We start from the raw sequence: 12,244 nt of genomic DNA on the forward strand, positions 1-12,244 counted from the left end.
TATATATTAGCAGCAGACACAGTACAGTGCGGTAGTTCACGGCTGTGGCAACCTCTGTGTCGGCACTCGGCAGCCCGTCCATAATTGTATATACCACCTAACCGTGGTTTTTTTTTCTTTCTTTATAGTCATACTAGTTACGAGTATACTATCTCTTTATCAACCAGTCTATATTAGCAGCAGACACAGTACAGTGCGGTAGTTCACGGCTGTGGCTACCTCTGTGTCGGCACTCGGCAGCCCGTCCATAATTGTATATACCACCTAACCGTGTTTTTTTTTCTTTCTTTATACATACATACTAGTTACGAGTATACTATCTCTTTATCAACCAGTCTATATTAGCAGCAGACACAATACAGTGCGGTAGTTCACGGCTGTGGCTACCTCTGTGTCGGCACTCGGCAGCCCGTCCATAATTGTATATACCACCTAACCGTGGTTTTTTTTTCTTTCTTTATACATACATACTAGTTACGAGTATACTATCTCTTTATCAACCAGTCTATATATTAGCAGCAGACACAGTACAGTGCGGTAGTTCACGGCTGTGGCTACCTCTGTGTCGGCACTCGGCAGGCAGTCCGTCCATAATTGTATACCACCTAACCGTGGTTTTTTTTTCTTTCTTCTTTATACATACATAGTTACATAGACATCTCTTTATCAACCAGTCTATATTAGCAGCAGACACAGTACAGTACGGTAGTTCACGGCTGTGGCTACCTCTGTGTCTGCACTCGGCAGGCAGTCCATAATTGTATACTAGTATCCATCTCCATTGTTTACCTGAGGTGCCTTTTAGTTGTGCCTATTAAAATATGGAGAACAAAAATGTTGAGGTTCCAAAATTAGGGAAAGATCAAGATCCACTTCCACCTCGTGCTGAAGCTGCTGCCACTAGTCATGGCCGAGACGATGAAATGCCAGCAACGTCGTCTGCCAAGGCCGATGCCCAATGTCATAGTACAGAGCATGTCAAATCCAAAACACCAAATATCAGAAAAAAAAGGACTCCAAAACCTAAAATAAAATTGTCGGAGGAGAAGCGTAAACTTGCCAATATGCCATTTACGACACGGAGTGGCAAGGAACGGCTGAGGCCCTGGCCTATGTTCATGGCTAGTGGTTCAGCTTCACATGAGGATGGAAGCACTCAGCCTCTCGCTAGAAAAATGAAAAGACTCAAGCTGGCAAAAGCAGCACAGCAAAGAACTGTGCATTCTTCGAAATCCCAAATCCACAAGGAGAGTCCAATTGTGTCGGTTGCGATGCCTGACCTTCCCAACACTGGACGTGAAGAGCATGCGCCTTCCACCATTTGCACGCCCCCTGCAAGTGCTGGAAGGAGCACCCGCAGTCCAGTTCCTGATAGTCAGATTGAAGATGTCAGTGTTGAAGTACACCAGGATGAGGAGGATATGGGTGTTGCTGGCGCTGGGGAGGAAATTGACCAGGAGGATTCTGATGGTGAGGTGGTTTGTTTAAGTCAGGCACCCGGGGAGACACCTGTTGTCCGTGGGAGGAATATGGCCGTTGACATGCCAGGTGAAAATACCAAAAAAATCAGCTCTTCGGTGTGGAGGTATTTCACCAGAAATGCGGACAACAGGTGTCAAGCCGTGTGTTCCCTTTGTCAAGCTGTAATAAGTAGGGGTAAGGACGTTAACCACCTCGGAACATCCTCCCTTATACGTCACCTGCAGCGCATTCATAATAAGTCAGTGACAAGTTCAAAAACTTTGGGTGACAGCGGAAGCAGTCCACTGACCAGTAAATCCCTTCCTCTTGTAACCAAGCTCACGCAAACCACCCCACCAACTCCCTCAGTGTCAATTTCCTCCTTCCCCAGGAATGCCAATAGTCCTGCAGGCCATGTCACTGGCAATTCTGACGAGTCCTCTCCTGCCTGGGATTCCTCCGATGCATCCTTGCGTGTAACGCCTACTGCTGCTGGCGCTGCTGTTGTTGCCGCTGGGAGTCGATGGTCATCCCAGAGGGGAAGTCGTAAGCCCACTTGTACTACTTCCAGTAAGCAATTGACTGTTCAACAGTCCTTTGCGAGGAAGATGAAATATCACAGCAGTCATCCTACTGCAAAGCGGATAACTGAGGCCTTGGCATCCTGGGTGGTGAGAAACGTGGTTCCGGTATCCATCATTACTGCAGAGCCAACTAGAGACTTGTTGGAGGTACTGTGTCCCCGGTACCAAATACCATCTAGGTTCCATTTCTCTAGGCAGGCGATACCGAAAATGTACACAGACCTCAGAAAAAGACTCACCAGTGTCCTAAAAAATGCAGCTGTACCCAATGTCCACTTAACCACGGACATGTGGACAAGTGGAGCAGGGCAGGGTCAGGACTATATGACTGTGACAGCCCACTGGGTAGATGTATGGACTCCCGCCGCAAGAACAGCAGCGGCGGCACCAGTAGCAGCATCTCGCAAACGCCAACTCTTTCCTAGGCAGGCTACGCTTTGTATCACCGGTTTCCAGAATACGCACACAGCTGAAAACCTCTTACGGCAACTGAGGAAGATCATCGCGGAATGGCTTACCCCAATTGGACTCTCCTGTGGATTTGTGGCATCGGACAACGCCAGCAATATTGTGTGTGCATTAAATATGGGCAAATTCCAGCACGTCCCATGTTTTGCACATACCTTGAATTTGGTGGTGCAGAATTTTTTAAAAAACGACAGGGGCGTGCAAGAGATGCTGTCGGTGGCCAGAAGAATTGCGGGACACTTTCGGCGTACAGGCACCACGTACAGAAGACTGGAGCACCACCAAAAACTACTGAACCTGCCCTGCCATCATCTGAAGCAAGAAGTGGTAACTAGGTGGAATTCAACCCTCTATATGCTTCAGAGGTTGGAGGAGCAGCAAAAGGCCATTCAAGCCTATACAATTGAGCACGATATAGTAGGTGGAATGCACCTGTCTCAAGCGCAGTGGAGAATGATTTCAACGTTGTGCAAGGTTCTGATGCCCTTTGAACTTGCCACACGTGAAGTCAGTTCAGACACTGCCAGCCTGAGTCAGGTCATTCCCCTCATCAGGCTTTTGCAGAAGAAGCTGGAGACATTGAAGGAGGAGCTAACACGGAGCGATTCCGCTAGGCATGTGGGACTTGTGGATGGAGCCCTTAATTCGCTTAACAAGGATTCACGGGTGGTCAATCTGTTGAAATCAGAGCACTACATTTTGGCCACCGTGCTCGATCCTAGATTTAAAGCCTACCTTGGATCTCTCTTTCCGGCAGACACAAGTCTGCTGGGGTTGAAAGACCTGCTGGTGAGAAAATTGTCAAGTCAAGCGGAACGCGACCTGTCAACATCTCCTCCTTCACATTCTCCCGCAACTGGGGGTGCGAGGAAAAGGCTCAGAATTCCGAGCCCACCCGCTGGCGATGATGCAGGGCAGTCTGGAGCGACTGCTGATGCTGACATCTGGTCCGGACTGAAGGACCTGACAACGATTACGGACATGTCGTCTACTGTCACTGCATATGATTCTCTCAACATTGATAGAATGGTGGAGGATTATATGAGTGACCGCATCCAAGTAGGCACGTCACACAGTCCGTACTTATACTGGCAGGAAAAAGAGGCAATTTGGAGGCCCTTGCACAAACTGGCTTTATTCTACCTAAGTTGCCCTCCCACAAGTGTGTACTCCGAAAGAGTGTTTAGTGCCGCCGCTCACCTTGTCAGCAATCGGCGTACGAGGTTACATCCAGAAAATGTGGAGAAGATGATGTTCATTAAAATGAATTATAATCAATTCCTCCGCGGAGACATTGACCAGCAGCAATTGCCTCCACAAAGTACACAGGGAGCTGTGATGGTGGATTCCAGTGGGGACGAATTGATAATCTGTGAGGAGGGGGATGTACACGGTGATATATCGGAGGGTGATGATGAGGTGGACATCTTGCCTCTGTAGAGCCAGTTTGTGCAAGGAGAGATTAATTGCTTCTTTTTTGGGGGGGTCCAAACCAACCCGTCATATCAGTCACAGTCGTGTGGCAGACCCTGTCACTGAAATGATGGGTTGGTTAAAGTGTGCATGTCCTGTTTTGTTTATACAACATAAGGGTGGGTGGGAGGGCCCAAGGACAATTCCATCTTGCACCTCTTTTTTCTTTTCTTTTTCTTTGCATCATGTGCTGATTGGGGAGGGTTTTTTGGAAGGGACATCCTGCGTGACACTGCAGTGCCACTCCTAAATGGGCCCGGTGTTTGTGTCGGCCACTAGGGTCGCTAATCTTACTCACACAGTCAGCTACCTCATTGCGCCTCTTTTTTTCTTTGCGTCATGTGCTGTTTGGGGAGGGTTTTTTGGAAGGGACATCCTGCGTGACACTGCAGTGCCACTCCTAGATGGGCCCGGTGTTTGTGTCGGCCACTAGGGTCGCTAATCTTACTCACACAGCTACCTCATTGCGCCTCTTTTTTTCTTTGCGTCATGTGCTGTTTGGGGAGGGTTTTTTGGAAGGGACATCCTGCGTGACACTGCAGTGCCACTCCTAGATGGGCCCGGTGTTTGTGTCGGCCACTAGGGTCGCTAATCTTACTCACACAGCTACCTCATTGCGCCTCTTTTTTTCTTTGCGTCATGTGCTGTTTGGGGAGGGTTTTTTGGAAGGGCCATCCTGCGTGACACTGCAGTGCCACTCCTAGATGGGCCCGGTGTTTGTGTCGGCCACTAGGGTCGCTAATCTTACTCACACAGCTACCTCATTGCGCCTCTTTTTTTCTTTGCGTCATGTGCTGTTTGGGGAGGGTTTTTTGGAAGGGACATCCTGCGTGACACTGCAGTGCCACTCCTAGATGGGCCCGGTGTTTGTGTCGGCCACTAGGGTCGCTTATCTTACTCACACAGCGACCTCGGTGCAAATTTTAGGACTAAAAATAATATTGTGAGGTGTGAGGTATTCAGAATAGACTGAAAATGAGTGTAAATTATGGTTTTTGAGGTTAATAATACTTTGGGATCAAAATGACCCCCAAATTCTATGATTTAAGCTGTTTTTTAGTGTTTTTTGAAAAAAACACCCGAATCCAAAACACACCCGAATCCGACAAAAAAAATTCGGTGAGGTTTTGCCAAAACGCGTTCGAACCCAAAACACGGCCGCGGAACCGAACCCAAAACCAAAACACAAAACCCGAAAAATTTCAGGCGCTCATCTCTACTTTCTGGAGGCAATTGCTGCTGGTGAATGTCTCCACGGAGGAATTGATTATAATTCATTTTAATGAACATCATCTTCTCCACATTTTCTGGAAGTAACCTTGTACGCCGATTGCTGACAAGGTGAGCGGCTGCACTAAACACTCTTTCGAAGTACACACTGGAGGGAGGGCAACTTAGGTAGAATAAAGCCAGTTTCTGCAAGGGCCTCCAAATTGCCTCTTTTTCCTGCCAGTATACGTACGGACTGTCTGACGTGCCTACTTGGATGCGGTCACTCATATAATCCTCCACCATTCTTTCAATGGTGAGAGAATCATATGCAGTGACAGTAGACGACATGTCAGTAATCGTTGCCAGGTCCTTCAGTCCGGACCAGATGTCAGCACTCGCTCCAGACTGCCCTGCATCACCGCCAGCGGGTGGGCTCGGAATTCTTAACCTTTTCCTCGCAGCCCCAGTTGCGGGAGAATGTGAAGGAGGAGCTGTTGACGGGTCACGTTCCGCTTGACTTGACAATTTTCTCACCAGCAGGTCTTTGAACCCCTGCAGACTTGTGTCTGCCGGAAAGAGAGATACAACGTAGGTTTTAAATCTAGGATCGAGCACGGTGGCCAAAATGTAGTGCTCTGATTTCAACAGATTGACCACCCGTGAATCCTGGTTAAGCGAATGAAGGGCTCCATCCACAAGTCCCACATGCCTAGCGGAATCGCTCTGTTTTAGCTGCTCCTTCAATGTCTCCAGCTTCTTCTGCAAAAGCCTGATGAGGGGAATGAACTGACTCAGGCTGGCAGTGTCTGAACTGACTTCACGTGTGGCAAGTTCAAAGGGTTGCAGAACCTTGCACAACGTTGAAATCATTCTCCACTGCGCTTGAGACAGGTGCATTCCACCTCCTTTGCCTATATCGTGGCCAGATGTATAGGCTTGAATGGCCTTTTGCTGCTCCTCCATCCTCTGAAGCATATAGAGGGTTGAATTCCACCTCGTTACCACCTCTTGCTTCAGATGATGGCAGGGCAGGTTCAGGTATTTTTGGTGGTGCTCCAGTCTTCTGTACGCGGTGCCTGAACGCTGAAAGTGGCCCGCAATTCTTCGGGCCACCAACAGCATCTCTTGCACGCCCCTGTCGTTTTTTAAATAATTCTGCACAACCAAATTCAAGGTATGTGCAAAACATGGGACATGCTGGAATTTGCCCAGATGTAATGCACGCACAATATTGCTGGCGTTGTCCGATGTCACAAATCCCCAGGAGAGTCCAATTGGGGTACGCAATTCTGCGATGATCTTCCTCAGTTGCCGAAAGAGGTTTTCAGCTGTGTGCGTATTCTGGAAAGCGGTGATACAAAGCGTAGCCTGCCTAGGAACGAGTTGGCGTTTGCGAGATGCTGCTACTGGTGCCGCCGCTGCTGTTCTTGCAGCGGGAGGCAATACATCTACCCAGTGGGCTGTCACAGTCATATAGTCCTGAGTCTGCCCTGCTCCACTTGTCCACATGTCCGTGGTTAAGTGGACATTGGGTACAACTGCATTTTTTAGGACACTGGTGAGTCTTTTTCTGAGGTCTGTGTACATTTTCGGTATCGCCTGCCTAGAGAAATGAAACCTAGATGGTATTTGGTACCGGGGACACAGTACCTCAATCAAGTCTATAGTTGGCTCTGAATTAACGATGGATACCGGAACGACGTTTCTCACCGCCCAGGCTGCCAAGGCCTCAGTTATCCGCTTTGCAGCAGGATGACTGCTGTGATATTTCATCTTCCTCGCAAAGGACTGTTGGACAGTCAATTGCTTACTGGAAGTAGTACAAGTGGTCTTCCGACTTCCCCTCTGGGATGACGATCGACTCCCAGCAGCAACAACAGCAGCGCCAGCAGCAGTAGGCGTTACACTCAAGGATGCATCGGAGGAATCCCAGGCAGGAGAGGACTCGTCAGACTTGCCAGTGACATGGCCTACAGGGCTATTGGCTTTCCTGGGTAAGGAGGAAATTGACACTGAGGGAGTTGGTGGTGTGGTTTGCAGGAGCTTGGTTACAAGAGGAAGGGATTTACTGGTCAGTGGACTGCTTCCGCTGTCGCCCAAAGTTTTTGAACTTGTCACTGACTTATGATGAATGCGCTGCAGGTGATGTATAAGGGAGGATGTTCCGAGGTGGTTAACGTCCTTACCCCTACTTATTACAGCTTGACAAAGGCAACACACGGCTTGACACCTGTTGTCCGCATTTGTGTTGAAATAATTCAACACCGAAGAGCTGATTTTTTTTGTATTTTGACCAGGCATGTCAATGGCCATATTCCTCCCACGGACAACAGGCGTCTCCCCAGGTGCCTGACTTAAACAAACCACCTCACCATCAGAATCCTCCTTGTCAATTTCTTCCCCAGCGCCAGCAACACCCATATCCTCATCCTGGTGTACTTCAACACTGACATCTTCAATTTGACTATCAGGAACTGGACTGCGGGTGCTCCTTCCAGCACTTGCAGGGGGCGTGCAAATGGTGGAAGGCTCAAGCTCTTCCCGTCAAGTGTTGGGAAGGTCAGGCATCGCAACTGACACAATTGGACTCTCCTTGGGGATTTGTGATTTCGAAGAACGCACAGTTCTTTGCTGTGCTTTTGCCAGCTTAAGTCTTTTCTTTTTTCTAGCGAGAGGATGAGTGCTTCCATCCTCATGTGAAGCTGAACCACTAGCCATGAACATAGGCCAGGGCCTCAGCCGTTCCTTGCCACTCCGTGTCGTAAATGGCATATTGGCAAGTTTACGCTTCTCCTCAGACGCTTTTAATTTTGATTTTTGGGTCATTTTACTGATCTTTTGTGTTTTGGATTGTACATGCTCTGTACTATGACATTGGGCATCGGCCTTGGCAGACGACGTTGATGGCATTTCATCGTCTCGGCCATGACTAGTGGCAGCAGCTTCAGCACGAGGTGGAAGTGGATCTTGATCTTTCCCTATTTTTTTAACCTCCACATTTTTGTTCTCCATATTTTAATGCGCACAACTAAATGGCACCACAGGTATACAATGTAGATGGATGGATAGTATACTTATGGACGACGAGTGACGACACAGAGGTAGGTACAGCAGTGGCCTACCGTACTGCTATATACAGTATAATGGACCTGGTGGACACTGTCAGCAGACTGCTAAACTAGTACTACTAGTATAAAGAAAAAAAGCCACCACAGGTATACAATGTAGATGGATGGATAGTATACTTATGGACGACGAGTGACGACACAGAGGTAGGTACAGCAGTGGCCTACCGTACTGCTATATACAGTATAATAAATGGACCTGGTGGACACTGTCAGCAAACTGCTAAACTAGTATAAAGAAAAAAAGGCACCACAGGTATACAATGTAGATGGATGGATAGTATACTTATTATTATTAATGGATGACGAGTGACTGACGACACAGAGGTAGGTACAGCAGTGGCCTACCGTACTGCTATATACAGTATAATGGACCTGGTGGACACTGTCAGCAGACTGCTAAACTAGTACTACTAGTATAAAGAAAAAAAGGCACCACAGGTATACAATGTAGATGGATGGATAGTATACTTATGGACGACGAGTGACGACACAGAGGTAGGTACAGCAGTGGCCTACCGTACTGCTATATACAGTATAATAAATGGACCTGTTGGACACTGTCAGCAAACTGCTAAACTAGTATAAAGAAAAAAAGGCACCACAGGTATACAATGTAGATGGATGGATAGTATACTTATAGACGACGAGTGACGACACAGAGGTAGGTACAGCAGTGGCCTACCGTACTGCTATATACAGTATAATAAATGGACCTGGTGGACACTGTCCGCAAACTGCTAAACTAGTATAAAGAAAAAAAGCCACCACAGGTATACAATGTAGATGGATGGATAGTATACTTATTATTATTAATGGATGACGAGTAACTGACGACACAGAGGTAGGTACAGCAGTGGCCTACCGTACTGCTATATACAGTATAATGGACCTGGTGGACACTGTCAGCAGACTGCTAAACTAGTATAAAAAAAAGCCACCACAGGAGTGTTTTTCAGGCAGACAAACGTATACTAGTGGTCACTGTCAGCAAAACTGTGCACTGTACTCCTGCTATAGCTGCTACCCAGTCCCCACAATTAAGCAGTGTGAGCACTCAGAACAGTTATATCATGCAGCACACTGAGCACAGATATGGTATGGAGCGTTTTTTTCAGGCAGAGAACGGATAAAAAAAAAACTGGTGGTCACTATCAGCAAAACTCTGCACTCTACTCCGAGTCCTAACAGCTGCTCCCCAATCCTCCCCACAATTAGTAATAAAACAAGCAATCAACTGTCTCTTCTACAATTATAAACGGAGAGGACGCCAGCCACGTCCTCTCCCTATCAATCTCAATGCACGTGTGAAAATGGCGGCGACGCGCGGCTGCTTATATAGAATCCGAATCTCGCGAGAATCCGACAGCGGGATGATGACGTTTGGGCGCGCTCTGGTTAACCGAGCCATACGGGAGAATCCGAGTATGGCTCGGACCCGTGTAAAAAGGGTGAAGTTCGGGGGGGGGTCGGTTTCTCGGAAACCGAACCCGCTCATCACTAGTTTATGGTTGCACTTTATATTATATTATAGGTCTGTTTACCCCACACGGATGAATTATCGCTTTAAGAATTTGATAATCGTTATCCCCAGGTGTTTAAAACCTTGGGGTTGCGCTACTGGATAGATGGGGTCTGGTGACTGGAGCACATGTTAGAAAGTGTTTGGCCGTCCTTGTGGAGCGCATAGTAATGGCGCTGGAAGGCAAGGTTTCTGACCAGTGGCAGGACCTCGGAGCGGCGCCATTGGAGAGAAAGGGTCATGTGACTGGATCACATGATAGGAAGAGTCTGGCCGTCCCTGTGGACCGCATAGTAATGGTGCTGGAACGCACGGGGTCCGGCCAGCACTAATATGTGGGCACCGAGAGCGAGTGCGGCAATGTATTCCGCCGCGAGTGGGAGTGTGTGTTCGGCAGTACATTTCTTTATTTAAAGCAGGCATGTCCAAACTGCGGCCCTCCAGCTGTTGAGAAACTACACATCCCAGCATGCTCTGACACAGATTTAGCATTCTCTGACAGGAAAACTGTGTCAGGGCATGCTGGGATATGTAGTTTCACAACAGCTGGAGGGCCGCAGTTTGGACATGTCTGATTTAAAGGATGGGCTGCGATTGCTAGCTGATCTCAGGTTTGTGAGGTAAATGAGCACTGACAGCATAGTGTCCCACCCTGCAATTTAATGATTGGATGCAGGTAAATGTCAATCATGGTGTGGATTTATTGCTGTAGTAAATAGCATTATGGGTAAAACATTAATAAATGGTTTTCTCAGCTATTTTTAAGTATTATAAGCTTTTTAAGGGACTGAGGATTAGCAAATAAGTACTATTATTCACTAAGTTGATGGTATGTTTATAGTTCCATTTTTAATCACTGTTTTTTGGTATTTTTTATGCACCAATCACATTAACAAGTGTGATGATGTCACCTCCATTCCCTTTATAAAGCAGTTTTGTGGCTCAGTGTTTCATTACACAGATGCTGAGCCACCTTTGCAGATCTATTGAGGGTAAGGATTGTTTTTGCAGCATTAAGGCACCATTGTGAATTAGGTTCCTACTAATTACTGATACTTTGTAAACTGTACTTTTGATACTGTGTAAATTATGCCTTTGATACTATGTAAACTGTGCTTATATTTGTCAGAATGTTACCATAGATTCTATAAAAATGTATGTCTGTGGATTTAACAACTAAAGGATTTATGATGTTAAGCACACCAATTATTTGTTTTGTAGATTTAAGAATCCACTGGGTTGGTAAGGATACCCCCTCTTTTCCTACATTTAATTGAATATTTTAGGATAAATATGATCCTTATAAGTATTATTTCCCCGTAAGATTTTTTTGAGAGGGGATATGCTATATTATTTCGTCATATGAATTTAAGGGGAGAGTATAGCCCTTCTTGGATTTATATAAACATTCTATGGGTAGAACATTCATTAATTCAATTAAATTATTAGATTATTATATTAAATTCCAATAATTAATTAACTAATATGAAATTGCTTGGTTTGCCTACTAAGTGATTTGTCTCTGATCCTGAGCATCTGGTTTTCCATGTGCAAATTGTCTCACTATAAGGTACGTGTTGCTTTCCCTGACCAGTTAATTGGGTCTTATATATAGTGTCATTTAGCTTAATATACTTGATGTAATTGTTTTTATTAGGCTTGACTGAGTGTCCAATTTGAAGTCCTAGGGACCTATGGGGTCTTGTCATCAAGCATTCACGAATGAGCCGTTGAGATTGTGATTCTATATACTATTCATAGTACTTACCATTTAGTTGAGGTACGTTCCTAAAATATATTTATATTTTCTGTGAAGGTTATCCTGGACTGATTTTTCTTCTTCTTCTGTTTTCTGTTTGCTCTTTTGTATATAATGCACTTTTTGTAACGTTCTTATGTGAGATGTTCCTTATATCTATTATATACAATTATGAATGTTTTATTGATTAGTTCTTATAAAATCATAGATCCACCCCTGATGAAGTCTTGGAGAAAAGATGAAACACGTCAGGTTGTCTTCTTATGAAGCTCATGTTAAAGATAAAGTGGATATTACAGAATATCACCTGTAAATTGCTACTGTGGTCATTGATCTGTAAAAAGTGTGAAGCAAGTTACCACTTTTTCGATGTACATACATTCATTGTATATTTTTACAATAATAAAAGTTTTTAGATGGAACATGTCACCATTATGTTGGAAGAGTACATTTTTTTAAAAGGGGATGTTTACATTATTTAGTATTGATACGTATTGTTGGTGCCAATTCTTCTATTGTGTTATATATTTGTCTTCTCCACATGAGGAGGAGCCTCATCAGTCCTCTAAGCATCCTTCGTTCTTCAAATACCCTAGCTGGTTCCTGATCTGGGGCTTGATTTAGGAAGGGGCGGCAGAGG

General features: G+C 45.8%; 1 long non-coding RNA gene across 2 annotated transcripts; it reads left to right on the forward strand.

Moving 5' to 3' along the window:
* The first annotated feature begins 10,789 nt into the window (after positions 1-10,789).
* Positions 10,790-12,026, forward strand: LOC134928880 (uncharacterized). 2 transcript variants are annotated; one of them, XR_010178095.1, is made up of 4 exons: positions 10,795-10,837; positions 11,067-11,087; positions 11,503-11,625; positions 11,813-12,026. It is a non-coding gene; the product is annotated as an uncharacterized LOC134928880 (long non-coding RNA). The 2 variants fall into 2 exon arrangements; XR_010178094.1 differs by lacking the exon at positions 11,067-11,087 and having other exon boundaries at positions 10,790-10,837.
* The last annotated feature ends 218 nt before the right edge of the window (positions 12,027-12,244 follow it).

Source organism: Pseudophryne corroboree, chromosome 5 (assembly GCF_028390025.1).
Source record: "Pseudophryne corroboree isolate aPseCor3 chromosome 5, aPseCor3.hap2, whole genome shotgun sequence".
In the NCBI taxonomy this organism is placed as follows: domain Eukaryota; kingdom Metazoa; phylum Chordata; class Amphibia; order Anura; family Myobatrachidae; genus Pseudophryne; species Pseudophryne corroboree.